The sequence below is a fragment of the Cucurbita pepo genome, unplaced genomic scaffold (genome assembly GCF_002806865.2).
Source record: "Cucurbita pepo subsp. pepo cultivar mu-cu-16 unplaced genomic scaffold, ASM280686v2 Cp4.1_scaffold000292, whole genome shotgun sequence".
Taxonomy (NCBI): domain Eukaryota; kingdom Viridiplantae; phylum Streptophyta; class Magnoliopsida; order Cucurbitales; family Cucurbitaceae; genus Cucurbita; species Cucurbita pepo.
In genome coordinates, this window is record NW_019646540.1 from 59758 (window position 1) to 68191 (window position 8434).

The following is an 8434-nucleotide window of genomic DNA, read 5'->3' on the forward strand; positions in this document are numbered from 1 at the left end:
ATGTATTTAAATTGGCCCACTAAACAAATATGTAAATTATTAACATACTCTAAAATCACACCTAGACTATATAACTTTATGCCTCCCTCGTAAGGTTTAGCTCTCCATGCAAGTTGAATTAAACAGAGGAACCTACATTTCAATCATGTAAAATTGATAAAATAAGAAAAGAGGGTAAGGAATTAGAGAGTTATCAAGCTTTATTGTTGTCCTTCAATGGAAGTTCCTTTCCTTTGAGTTCTCACGTCCACCTCTTTACCCTAATCTATCCTTCTTGGTTTTCTTTTCCTTCTATTGTCAACTACTGTTGTATTGGGGTTCTTCTTCTTCCTTCTCTTTGGTTTCACAGCAGTAGAACCTCAGTTGCCTATTCCATGTTTTCTATTTAGTGGATCTCCTCCTTTTTCAAGTCACCTTTTCCTTGTTTCTTTCCATTTAGAGCTGAGAAAGGATAAGTTGTCCACCTAGAATGTTCTTAATTGGGTAGTCAATGACTCACGGGGGTGGATTAAAATTTTCATGTCATGCTCAAAAAGTTTGATTTCCAAATTACTTCAGCATCAGGGTCAACAATTTGTTTATGCGAGTAGGGTTGTTTCCAAATTTGCTACAACATCATGGTTCAGCATAAATGTTCTAGAATTTTACTAATTAATTTTACCAATGAAAAGAATATTGATTCATGCAAATTGATATTGTTGAACCGCAATTGACTATTTCATACTTATTAATTAGAACTAATGGAGCAAATAATAAGAAAATGTTTTGTATGAGTGCATCATTACCTATAAAAGAAGACTTAATATAACTCTACTTTTGGAGAGTTATCCTTTTTTTTAACCCTAAGAAAGAAACAATATAAAAGTTAGAGAATTTACTTAAATATGAGAGCCACCAAAGGAGAAAAACGGAAAAGACACAGTTATGCTGCTATAAAAATAAGAGAAAATGACGAAGAAGAATCATAATTCAGTAGCTGTTGATAGCAGAAGGAAAAGAATATCAAGAAGGATAGATTAAGACAAAGAGGTGGATGAGAGAGCTCAAAGAAGCGGAATTTAAGTGAAGAAGAACAACAAAGTTTGATAACTCTCTAATCATTATGTAACTTTTCTTATTCTATGAATTTTAGATGATTAAAATGATGATTCATCTGTTTAAATAAGTTTATATGGAGAGCTAAACTTTATAAGGGAAGTGGGTGAGTTTTATGTAGTTTAAGTATGTTAACGGTGTAATTTTTTGTTAAAAAGTTGCTATTAGTGATTTACAAATTTGTTTAGTTGGCCACTTTAGATACATGATTCTTCTCTTATTCGAAAGAAGAGAGCAAGAAAATTCTCTTTATTACTCTAGTTTCATTGCATGGATATTTGAAGGTAATGGAAGGGTTTGAAATAATTCTTGTTAATAGAAATTACAAAACGATTGTTAAAGTAATCACCAAGCATGATCCTTAAAAGAGCGCTTGAGAATTTATCAAAAGTTCTAAATTATGGATTCTAAGTTCTTATTCGGAAGATATTGGTTTAGAAGACATTGGTCCTAAAGTTCTCATAAGAGTAGATCCCACCAAACTATAAGTTTTAAGGAGAAAAGTAATCCCATAAAATAAAATATGACTAAAAAATCTAAATCTAGTTGGATAACATAGTATAAGAAACAGTTTTATATTTACTCCAGGTTCAACCATATTTTAAGTTTGAGGTATAATAACATTAAAATATATATAGAGAAAATATAATACTTTCCACCATTTTGCATGTTCTCATTTAGATTGAGTGACTAGTCCGTAAATATTGTGCTTTAAATAAAAAAGAGGAAATTTCATGTTATGCTTGTAAAGTACACATGATGATATAAAAGTAAAGTAGCAGTAAGCATATGAAAAAAAAAAAAAAAAAAAAAAAAAAATCCTACATAGTATATATTATTCGTTAGGTACACTGTAACTTCAAAATTACTGTCTATATAAGAATGTACCACAAAATAAAATAAAAGGAAAAATAAAAAATTTATAAAATTCGCTGCTCCATTTTGCCTCTTACTTTACTCTATGTTGTACAGGTTTGAGCAATTCACAATCGAATACCCTCTTAGAGAAAACATTTTGAACAACATTATTACTTGATCCAATCTTATTTTTGCTGTATGAGTATTCGTTTTCATACGTTTTTCCACGATCTATAACATCGTGGTTATGAGCAAACAAAAATTTAAGTGAATTGAGACATTTAATGATCTCCCTATTATCTTAGAGTTAAGTTGAAACTTTAAAACGTCATAACTTTGCCCTCGATTAATCAAACTAGATGATTTTTTTTTTCATTTTATGTAACTTTTCGAGATCTACGCGCTGGCAAGTCGCCGATGGCGGCTTGCCCAACCCTTCAACCCAAAATATGGCCGTTTTGACCTTCAATTTTGCTTACACAAAATTTTTCTTCAACATTTCACCTCTTTGAGATTTCAACCAAGCACTCATCGAGCTCTATGATAATTCTAATTTTAGTTCATTTTGTACGTATATGAATCATCCATAACATATCGACATGGATGCAGGTCAAAACACAAAATGGCCAGCAGCGGGGCCATGCAAGTAAAACTGTCCATTTAATCCACAAGCAATCACAATTTACCAAAACAATCAAAAAAGAAATTGAAGGGAATTCTCTCTATTAGCTCAATAAGGCAACGACTGAAATTAGGAGGATAGCTAAACTCATGCCCTTCCCAAACTTAGTAGAACTCATGCCCTTCCCAAACTTAGTAGAACTCATGCCCTTCCCAAGTGGTCACCCAACTTAGTACTACTCTCGCCCAAGCACGCTTAACTGCGGAGTTCTGATGGGATCCGGTGCATTAGTGCTGGTATGATCGCACCCGACATGCCATGCGCACAAATTGCATTTAACGCATGCGGGGTGGGCATGATCGAGGCGACGGTGGGTGCACGCACGTGCTGGGAACGGGCGGCGGGGCCCGCGCGGACACGTCGGGGAGAAGAAACGCGATGGGCGTGAGCGTGCGAGCGGGGGAGGTTGCCATTTGTAAAGAAAGGAAGAAAAGGACGGGGAGAAATTGAAGTAACGAGCAAAAGAAATATAAAAAAGGGGTGCAACACGAGGACTTCCCAAGTGGTCACCCAACTTAGTACTACTCTCGCCCAAGCACGCTTAACTGCGGAGTTCTGATGGGATCCGGTGCATTAGTGCTGGTATGATCGCACCCGACATGCCATGCGCACAAATTGCATTTAACGCATGCGGGGTGGGCATGATCGAGGCGACGGTGGGTGCACGCACGTGCTGGGAACGGGCGGCGGGGCCCGCGCGGACACGTCGGGGAGAAGAAACGCGATGGGCGTGAGCGTGCGAGCGGGGGAGGTTGCCATTTGTAAAGAAAGGAAGAAAAGGACGGGGAGAAATTGAAGTAACGAGCAAAAGAAATATAAAAAAGGGGTGCAACACGAGGACTTCCCAAGTGGTCACCCAACTTAGTACTACTCTCGCCCAAGCACGCTTAACTGCGGAGTTCTGATGGGATCCGGTGCATTAGTGCTGGTATGATCGCACCCGACATGCCATGCGCACAAATTGCATTTAACGCATGCGGGGTGGGCATGATCGAGGCGACGGTGGGTGCACGCACGTGCTGGGAACGGGCGGCGGGGCCCGCGCGGACACGTCGGGGAGAAGAAACGCGATGGGCGTGAGCGTGCGAGCGGGGGAGGTTGCCATTTGTAAAGAAAGGAAGAAAAGGACGGGGAGAAATTGAAGTAACGAGCAAAAGAAATATAAAAAAGGGGTGCAACACGAGGACTTCCCAAGTGGTCACCCAACTTAGTACTACTCTCGCCCAAGCACGCTTAACTGCGGAGTTCTGATGGGATCCGGTGCATTAGTGCTGGTATGATCGCACCCGACATGCCATGCGCACAAATTGCATTTAACGCATGCGGGGTGGGCATGATCGAGGCGACGGTGGGTGCACGCACGTGCTGGGAACGGGCGGCGGGGCCCGCGCGGACACGTCGGGGAGAAGAAACGCGATGGGCGTGAGCGTGCGAGCGGGGGAGGTTGCCATTTGTAAAGAAAGGAAGAAAAGGACGGGGAGAAATTGAAGTAACGAGCAAAAGAAATATAAAAAAGGGGTGCAACACGAGGACTTCCCAAGTGGTCACCCAACTTAGTACTACTCTCGCCCAAGCACGCTTAACTGCGGAGTTCTGATGGGATCCGGTGCATTAGTGCTGGTATGATCGCACCCGACATGCCATGCGCACAAATTGCATTTAACGCATGCGGGGTGGGCATGATCGAGGCGACGGTGGGTGCACGCACGTGCTGGGAACGGGCGGCGGGGCCCGCGCGGACACGTCGGGGAGAAGAAACGCGATGGGCGTGAGCGTGCGAGCGGGGGAGGTTGCCATTTGTAAAGAAAGGAAGAAAAGGACGGGGAGAAATTGAAGTAACGAGCAAAAGAAATATAAAAAAGGGGTGCAACACGAGGACTTCCCAAGTGGTCACCCAACTTAGTACTACTCTCGCCCAAGCACGCTTAACTGCGGAGTTCTGATGGGATCCGGTGCATTAGTGCTGGTATGATCGCACCCGACATGCCATGCGCACAAATTGCATTTAACGCATGCGGGGTGGGCATGATCGAGGCGACGGTGGGTGCACGCACGTGCTGGGAACGGGCGGCGGGGCCCGCGCGGACACGTCGGGGAGAAGAAACGCGATGGGCGTGAGCGTGCGAGCGGGGGAGGTTGCCATTTGTAAAGAAAGGAAGAAAAGGACGGGGAGAAATTGAAGTAACGAGCAAAAGAAATATAAAAAAGGGGTGCAACACGAGGACTTCCCAAGTGGTCACCCAACTTAGTACTACTCTCGCCCAAGCACGCTTAACTGCGGAGTTCTGATGGGATCCGGTGCATTAGTGCTGGTATGATCGCACCCGACATGCCATGCGCACAAATTGCATTTAACGCATGCGGGGTGGGCATGATCGAGGCGACGGTGGGTGCACGCACGTGCTGGGAACGGGCGGCGGGGCCCGCGCGGACACGTCGGGGAGAAGAAACGCGATGGGCGTGAGCGTGCGAGCGGGGGAGGTTGCCATTTGTAAAGAAAGGAAGAAAAGGACGGGGAGAAATTGAAGTAACGAGCAAAAGAAATATAAAAAAGGGGTGCAACACGAGGACTTCCCAAGTGGTCACCCAACTTAGTACTACTCTCGCCCAAGCACGCTTAACTGCGGAGTTCTGATGGGATCCGGTGCATTAGTGCTGGTATGATCGCACCCGACATGCCATGCGCACAAATTGCATTTAACGCATGCGGGGTGGGCATGATCGAGGCGACGGTGGGTGCACGCACGTGCTGGGAACGGGCGGCGGGGCCCGCGCGGACACGTCGGGGAGAAGAAACGCGATGGGCGTGAGCGTGCGAGCGGGGGAGGTTGCCATTTGTAAAGAAAGGAAGAAAAGGACGGGGAGAAATTGAAGTAACGAGCAAAAGAAATATAAAAAAGGGGTGCAACACGAGGACTTCCCAAGTGGTCACCCAACTTAGTACTACTCTCGCCCAAGCACGCTTAACTGCGGAGTTCTGATGGGATCCGGTGCATTAGTGCTGGTATGATCGCACCCGACATGCCATGCGCACAAATTGCATTTAACGCATGCGGGGTGGGCATGATCGAGGCGACGGTGGGTGCACGCACGTGCTGGGAACGGGCGGCGGGGCCCGCGCGGACACGTCGGGGAGAAGAAACGCGATGGGCGTGAGCGTGCGAGCGGGGGAGGTTGCCATTTGTAAAGAAAGGAAGAAAAGGACGGGGAGAAATTGAAGTAACGAGCAAAAGAAATATAAAAAAGGGGTGCAACACGAGGACTTCCCAAGTGGTCACCCAACTTAGTACTACTCTCGCCCAAGCACGCTTAACTGCGGAGTTCTGATGGGATCCGGTGCATTAGTGCTGGTATGATCGCACCCGACATGCCATGCGCACAAATTGCATTTAACGCATGCGGGGTGGGCATGATCGAGGCGACGGTGGGTGCACGCACGTGCTGGGAACGGGCGGCGGGGCCCGCGCGGACACGTCGGGGAGAAGAAACGCGATGGGCGTGAGCGTGCGAGCGGGGGAGGTTGCCATTTGTAAAGAAAGGAAGAAAAGGACGGGGAGAAATTGAAGTAACGAGCAAAAGAAATATAAAAAAGGGGTGCAACACGAGGACTTCCCAAGTGGTCACCCAACTTAGTACTACTCTCGCCCAAGCACGCTTAACTGCGGAGTTCTGATGGGATCCGGTGCATTAGTGCTGGTATGATCGCACCCGACATGCCATGCGCACAAATTGCATTTAACGCATGCGGGGTGGGCATGATCGAGGCGACGGTGGGTGCACGCACGTGCTGGGAACGGGCGGCGGGGCCCGCGCGGACACGTCGGGGAGAAGAAACGCGATGGGCGTGAGCGTGCGAGCGGGGGAGGTTGCCATTTGTAAAGAAAGGAAGAAAAGGACGGGGAGAAATTGAAGTAACGAGCAAAAGAAATATAAAAAAGGGGTGCAACACGAGGACTTCCCAAGTGGTCACCCAACTTAGTACTACTCTCGCCCAAGCACGCTTAACTGCGGAGTTCTGATGGGATCCGGTGCATTAGTGCTGGTATGATCGCACCCGACATGCAATGCGCACAGATTGCATTTAACGCATGCGGGGCGGCATGATCGAGGCAACGGTGGGTGCACGCACGTGCTGGGAACGGGCGGCGGGGCCCGCGCGGACACGTCGGGGAGAAGAAACGCGATGGGCGTGAGCGGGGGCGGGGGAGGTTGCCATTTGTTGAAAAGACAGGAAGAAAAGAACGGGGAGAAATTGAAATAACGAGCAAAAGAAATAAGAAATAAAAAATAAAAAATAAAAAAAGGGGTGCAACATGAGGACTTCCCAAGTGGTCACCCAACTATGTACTACTCTCGCCCAAGCACGCTGAACTAGCGAGTTCTGATGGGATTCGGTGCATTAGTGCTGGTATGATCGCACCTGACATGCAATGCGCACAGATTGCATTTAACGCATGCGGGGCGGCATGATCGAGGCATTGGTGGGTGCACGCTCACAATAAATGTGCCCCTTTAGGGTAAGTAACCTCTTTAAGCACGCATGTCACACACACAAACTCAAAACGCTCCTTTACGACAAATATACAACTCTCTAAACCCTAACCCTAGGTGTTCACACTAACACAAACTACCTCAGTAAAAGATACACCACCATTACTGAATAACACTAATCTAAATAACAAACTAGAAGTATCCTCTTTAAGTAGAAAAAATGCTATGGATAGACTGTGGTTAGTCTTTAAGTAGAAAAAATCCTATGGTTGGACTGTGGTTAGTCTTTCGGGGATTGTTTTATGGGTTATTTGCAGTGTATATTAAACAGATCAAGTGAATTCTCTCCTTGAAAAAGACTAAAACAGCCTTCTAGAACAAGTAGAAAACACTCTATAGCAATCGAGGAACCAAGATTACCGGAACATCAGTAGAGATATTCCGATTATACGAGGCTCCTGCAGGTTGCTATCTAGTGCTTGAGAAGATATTATGGAGCGAGACTTATGACAGTCTTAAGTCAGATAATACGATACGCCAGTGATCATTGGTGTAGTGTATTATATGTCAAAAGACGTGTCATCATTTCCCCTACTCCACACCTAGTACCGATGCTACGGACATCGAATGAAAAAGAGGTAGGTGACTCCCCAAGCAGGAAATATGGGAGGTTGTTAAGGAGTAAGGAGTAAGGAAAAGAGTGTGAAACAGAAGACACGTTGAGATAATATGCTATATTTCCCCACTCGCCTAGCCGATTCACCCAGTAATTAATTGGGTGGGGCTTTCATCCGCTAGCATAACCACTAACTCAGCGGAAAGAGCACACAGTGGATTGTGGCCTACTTGCAGTGATCCATTTTTGTCTCGGGTGAGATGGACCAAAGTCTCAGAGGTAGGGAGTTGTGATAAGGGTGCCAAGACATATTATCCTTTCTGGTTATTGAGAATGATGAGGTATCTTTGATTGTGGGTGCTTCTAAGAGGTTTTTGTGTGTGTTTTTATGTGTTTTGGCCTAAAATGTGTAACTGTGTATATGAGTAAGGTGAGTGTGTTTGTATGTGTTTTGTGTTTTTAGTGTATCAATGTGAGTTTGTGTAAGTGTGTACATATGGCTTATTTGAGTGTTGTGATTTCTTGTCTGAGTGGCTGTTAGATGCAGTGAATAGTTCGTGAAGTGTGTTACTTTTTGTTTACGGGTGTAATAGGTGCCGTGAAATGGGTTACTTACCCTAAAGGGGCACATTTTGCCAGGAGTACTTTTTTTTTCTTTCGTTACTTTGTTCAATCAGGAGAGAGAGTCAGTT

At 45.4% G+C, this 8434-nt stretch overlaps 12 non-coding genes and 1 pseudogene across 12 annotated transcripts; all 13 read right to left on the minus strand.

Annotated features, from left to right (window-relative positions):
• Nucleotides 1-2766: 2766 nt before the first annotated feature.
• LOC111784900 lies at nt 2767-2885 on the minus strand. The gene has a single exon (XR_002813601.1). It is a non-coding gene; the product is annotated as a 5S ribosomal RNA (ribosomal RNA).
• Nucleotides 2886-3112: 227 nt separating this feature from the next.
• On the minus strand, nt 3113-3231 carry LOC111784892. The gene has a single exon (XR_002813594.1). It is a non-coding gene; the product is annotated as a 5S ribosomal RNA (ribosomal RNA).
• A 227-nt stretch (nt 3232-3458) lies between these two features.
• On the minus strand, nt 3459-3577 carry LOC111784905. The gene has a single exon (XR_002813602.1). It is a non-coding gene; the product is annotated as a 5S ribosomal RNA (ribosomal RNA).
• A 227-nt stretch (nt 3578-3804) lies between these two features.
• On the minus strand, nt 3805-3923 carry LOC111784906. Its single transcript, XR_002813603.1, has one exon. It is a non-coding gene; the product is annotated as a 5S ribosomal RNA (ribosomal RNA).
• Nucleotides 3924-4150: 227 nt separating this feature from the next.
• Nucleotides 4151-4269, minus strand: LOC111784907. The gene has a single exon (XR_002813604.1). It is a non-coding gene; the product is annotated as a 5S ribosomal RNA (ribosomal RNA).
• A 227-nt stretch (nt 4270-4496) lies between these two features.
• On the minus strand, nt 4497-4615 carry LOC111784908. Its single transcript, XR_002813605.1, has one exon. It is a non-coding gene; the product is annotated as a 5S ribosomal RNA (ribosomal RNA).
• Nucleotides 4616-4842: 227 nt separating this feature from the next.
• Nucleotides 4843-4961, minus strand: LOC111784893. Its single transcript, XR_002813595.1, has one exon. It is a non-coding gene; the product is annotated as a 5S ribosomal RNA (ribosomal RNA).
• Nucleotides 4962-5188: 227 nt separating this feature from the next.
• LOC111784894 lies at nt 5189-5307 on the minus strand. The gene has a single exon (XR_002813596.1). It is a non-coding gene; the product is annotated as a 5S ribosomal RNA (ribosomal RNA).
• A 227-nt stretch (nt 5308-5534) lies between these two features.
• Nucleotides 5535-5653, minus strand: LOC111784896. The gene has a single exon (XR_002813597.1). It is a non-coding gene; the product is annotated as a 5S ribosomal RNA (ribosomal RNA).
• A 227-nt stretch (nt 5654-5880) lies between these two features.
• LOC111784897 lies at nt 5881-5999 on the minus strand. Its single transcript, XR_002813598.1, has one exon. It is a non-coding gene; the product is annotated as a 5S ribosomal RNA (ribosomal RNA).
• A 227-nt stretch (nt 6000-6226) lies between these two features.
• LOC111784898 lies at nt 6227-6345 on the minus strand. The gene has a single exon (XR_002813599.1). It is a non-coding gene; the product is annotated as a 5S ribosomal RNA (ribosomal RNA).
• Nucleotides 6346-6572: 227 nt separating this feature from the next.
• Nucleotides 6573-6691, minus strand: LOC111784899. The gene has a single exon (XR_002813600.1). It is a non-coding gene; the product is annotated as a 5S ribosomal RNA (ribosomal RNA).
• Nucleotides 6692-6938: 247 nt separating this feature from the next.
• LOC111784903 lies at nt 6939-7057 on the minus strand (annotated as a pseudogene).
• Between the last annotated feature and the right edge of the window lie 1377 nt (nt 7058-8434).